This window comes from Macaca nemestrina, chromosome 4, assembly GCF_043159975.1.
Source record: "Macaca nemestrina isolate mMacNem1 chromosome 4, mMacNem.hap1, whole genome shotgun sequence".
Classification (NCBI taxonomy): Eukaryota; Metazoa; Chordata; class Mammalia; order Primates; family Cercopithecidae; genus Macaca; species Macaca nemestrina.
Window position 1 is genome coordinate 48,718,842 of NC_092128.1, and position 4,629 is coordinate 48,723,470.

The window sequence follows — 4,629 nt, forward strand, 5'->3', positions numbered from 1 at the left end:
TGGGATTATGGGCGTGAGTCACCGCGCGTGGCCGGAAGACATTACCTTTATTATACAGGACAGTAAATTAACTTTCTGCTTGCTCTGGAGGGAGATACTGTCACTATCTTGCAAGTGTGTTCTTTCTACAAATATCATTGAAAAGATAGTTTGGGACTAAGGTAGTCAGTGCCTCTTCTCGTAACACTAGACACCTATGGAGAATTGTCCCTCAACATCTCATACTTCAGTAGAAACACAGTGTACCTCAGAATCAGTCACCCTATCCAGCTTGTCTAAAGACATCAAGAGGGCTACTCTTTCACTGATCAGTTAATCCTTTTATTGTCCCTCAGAATCTGCTGAGATACTTCTGACTTCATAATATGAGTATTTTTCTTCTGTGCTGACGAAGACCAAAACATCCAAGTAGAAGTCCTAGGAAAAATAATCTCTCTTTTTAACCTTATGGAACAAGTTATTATCATCTCTTCTTTCTAACTAAATGACATGGCTGCCTCCCTTGCCTTCCCTGTCAAGTATCCAAATCTCTTGGAATGGGAACATTTACTGCAGTGTAGCTGAATTCATTGCTTTTGATCCTCTCAGATTGACTGTGGGATTCTGGGAAGTGGAGACTTCAGTGGCAGGACTTTTGTGACATGATATTTATCTTCTCTGGGTGGACTCTTTAATCTCAACACTGTCCTTATTTCCTCTGGAGCTGGGACTGCTGAGTGTGGTGTTTGCATTGACCCAGGTACCTGTTCTTATGAATTAAGGAAGAGCATTTATCTAACTCTGACACTATACTGCTCTATAATCTTAGGTAAGTCCCATGATGTCTATGGACTTCAGTTTCCAGACATGAAATGCAAGAGGCTTGGACGAGTTAGAACAAGAATTTGAATGCGTATGGTCAGAGCCATGAGGTGAGTACAACTCCAGGTTCTGATATTCAAATTATGGTCTATGTAAATGGAAACCCCTGAGGCACAACTATGTGAACATGGCCTTCTATAGGTGTACATTTTGGGGGCCCTGTCTATAGGAAAGTCAGGCAGTAACGCCACTGTGCTAATAGGGCCAGGATATGACAATCCAGTGTCATCAGAGAAGTCACACATCATACGGCAAGTCAATCAGTTTGAAGGTGTAAGAGTCTTCATTCTCTGGTGAATATCGTCTCTGGAATGCCTTCCTGGTTCTACAATATATGATTTTGCTGGTTTGTTGGTGTTTCAACTTTTGTTTTCCCTGCTTTCCCTCTGAGGCATGGTGCTTTCTCTGATGGTCACAATTACTAGAAAGTGGTAAGGATGAAATGAATGGATACAAACAAGAGCTCCGTGGGGGATAAACACCTTTCCTGCTCAGAGAGAGCTACAGTTCTGGTTTTCAAAGACTTGTTGACAGACTAGCTGCAAAAGAATCACCTGGAGAACTTAATTAAAAATAATCAAAAAGCTTTCTCAGCCCACACGTACTAAATAAGCATCTCTGGGGTTGTAGGCCAGGAATTGATATGTTTTAAAGGCCCCCACAGGTGATTCTAAAACTTAGCCAGGGTTGGGAACCAGTGACTGTCTAAAAGTATCTGGGAGGAGCAGAGATCTTTTAGTGGATTAACTTCTCACCTCCATTGTAAAGCTGCTCAGCCTGGGCAGAGATTAGATACTGCGGCATGAATAGAATCAGATAAAAGACAGCACTTCTTTATCTTAGACAGCTGGTTTAAGAAACACAGATACTCACATGAACACAGGTTTGGATATGCTTAACAAACTATATTTTGTGGCATTAGCTTTAATGGGTGACTGAGATTTTGGAAGCTGAAGATTCATTTAGGATTAACAAAAGTGTTATAAATGCTCAAGTTACTGCAAGTGCTTCAATTAAAGTCAAGTAAGTTCCTTTTGGGCTTCACTTTTTTTTTTCTTTTTTAAATTTCTAGTTAATCTAGTTGAGATTTGATTCTTAATAGGGTATATACAGACTTGCATTGAAAAGAAAATGTTCCTGTTCAGATAAAAAATCAGCAGAATTCATTCTTTTAACTCTTATATCTGGGTCTATATAGCACAGGTGAATTGGGTATAGGACCATACAGCTAGCCCAGGAGTGTTCTCTGGAGGGTATTTTGGTGGTAGATAAACATCAGCCTATTTATGTCCCTTACCTCGTTGGCTTACCTCTGAATGGTGATTCAAAGTGCACTGCTAATTGTCCAGAACCACCTCAAAAATGATCTGTAGTTGTGGTATAGTGGGAAAAGTGTGGGAGAAGGGAAGAGACCACTTATTTGACCTTGAGGAGATTATTTCCTGTCTCTGGGTTTCATGTTTCTCACATGTGAAATGAAAAGGCTAGTTCCTTTTCAGTGTTTCTTCTTTTTTATTGAGATCTTGCTCGCGTATGGCTATGTTGTACCAGTTAGGGGCATTAGCTCATGGCTGTTCGGTAGTTTTAAAAAATGTAAGCCAGCTCATTCTATACCTGTTGTTACTTTCTCAGGTTAACCCTAGATGATCTCTAAGGTCTCTTTCAGTTTTAAAAGAGCAATATCTATGAGCTTATATACTGAATGTTGTGATTTTTATAGCTTAGGCTTCTGCTGTATAAAATAGATTTTCTGTTGTATAAAATAAATTTGGAGATGGGTAGAAGTAAATTTTCGTGAAACTCAGAATTGGATACTCAGAACAGATTCTTCCTGAAAGAAGGAATTCTTTTGCCCTGAATTTCCCTTCCTCTCCTTTGGGGGAATCTTTTAAGTTCTCTGAAGTATAGAATATCTAATGTTTTACTTTCTGACTGGGTTACATTTAGCTGTTAGAGTGGCTGACCAACTTTCGAACAGAAACTTCCAAAGGTGAAAGTTGACAAAGTATGCCAACATATGGGAGGCTGAACTTGGCCCAACAACTTATCCAGAAACTCCTCCTTGCCTCAATTAATCATTGACCTAAGGGCCTCTTCTCTCTGTAGTGGCAAAAAACCCACCCAATGCTTTGTTTGAACGACACACTTTGTTGAGTAGGTCTGTTCACAAGGGAGCTAGCTCTCCTTGAGGGCAGTGTCACTGTTCACACGTCTGTTTTGACAACAGAGAGCAGACATAAAGCGATTAAGGTAGAGTAGTGTCTTTTTTTTTTTTTTTTTTTCCTTTTTTCCAGAAATGATCAGTTTCACGGCAAAACAAACCTATCAGCTTCTACTGTGGATAAAAAAAACTGATCTTCAACTGCCAAAACCTTAAAGTTCTCCCTTTAAATCTAAAGGAGCCACGAATAATCCTTTTTTAAAGATGTGGTACGTGAACAAAGTGCTGTGCTCTTTGAGGGTGTGATTCAAAATACAAAAGGTGTTATTCATAATACCTCTTTTACTGTAAAAAATGCATGCTTGCTAACTTGGGCTTCAGCTGTTGTTAAAAGAAAATCTGCAGATAGAGCGAAAGGGCAAAAGGGTGACATCTGGCATAACAGACTTTCTAAGATGGTTTTGGCATACAGCCTGCATTAAACAGCAGAGGCTGAAAAAAACTATTGAAATAAAAAGAAAAAAAAAATGAGGACAATACAACATTGACTTGTAATCTTTAGCAAACTTATTTAAAACCAGTGCAACCATTTTGTTGTTGTTGTGACCGAAAATGGGCCATCACCTCTAATATTGGCTCTGAAAGAGGAGAATGAGATTGTGTGATATTTTCTCAAGTGGAGGTGGTGAAATCTTGTCATAAATTCAGAGACACTGTACACTTGACTTCACCTTTTCACCTGGGTGAGTGATGCACAGAAATGTCCACATTATTATGGGTTCTCCTCTGCTTGACTTGTTTGGATACTTGTTAAACATAGTGCATCAATTGCTGCTTGAGGTAATAAAGAATACATTTTATCTTCAAAACAACAGTGGCATGGAAATTATGATTCCTGTAGCTTGAGAAGAAAATAATATACTGCTTGATACAAACAACGGACAAATTAGGATAAAACTTCTAAATCCTATAATTACCCAAGACACTGAAAGGTAAGAATCACTGTAGAGAATTACCTTTGCAGGAAGCAGGTTTAAAGACTACCAATTTCACGGGCTTCTATTTTTCTTAAACTATATTATTTTGCCTGCATCTGCTCAGCTTGGAGCTGAGTGGTTAAGTGAGAGGGAGGTAGAAGTATAGCTATTGATTCTGGATGATCAATAACGTATTGTTTGACAGCTCTAATGCAGTAATTCTGCTGGATTCTGAGTGAGTGAGTCCTTTGGTTAGTTCTGATCTGAGCAGTCTCAATCAGTTTGTGCTTGTTGCTTTGATATGCATGCACATTTGGGAGGTGACCAAGCCATGGCAACAATTCTGTTAAAAACCAGCCTTTGTGTTTGGCCTTGGACCCTATTCAGTTACACTGGAGCTTGAACTTTACTGATGTAAAAGACTTATGCCTTAACTCTAGTTTCTCACGTGGAGATGAAAGCAAGAATATTATCCACGGTGTGACCTTGATCCGCACATGGCTAGATCTCTGTGGGAGTTTGGCATGTGAACGGGGGACACAATATGTCCTTTGAGAGTTGTTTATAAATAGAATCTGTGTAGCCTTAAATGATTTATAAAGCTGTGATTCCAAAGATTGAGTAATATCG

The 4,629-nt window shown here is 39.2% G+C and overlaps 1 long non-coding RNA gene across 1 annotated transcript; it reads left to right on the plus strand.

Annotated features, from left to right (window-relative positions):
* The first annotated feature begins 395 nt into the window (after window positions 1-395).
* Window positions 396-4,008, plus strand: LOC105475281 (uncharacterized). Its single transcript, XR_983243.2, has 3 exons — window positions 396-739; window positions 809-911; window positions 3,898-4,008. It is a non-coding gene; the product is annotated as an uncharacterized lncRNA (long non-coding RNA).
* The last annotated feature ends 621 nt before the right edge of the window (window positions 4,009-4,629 follow it).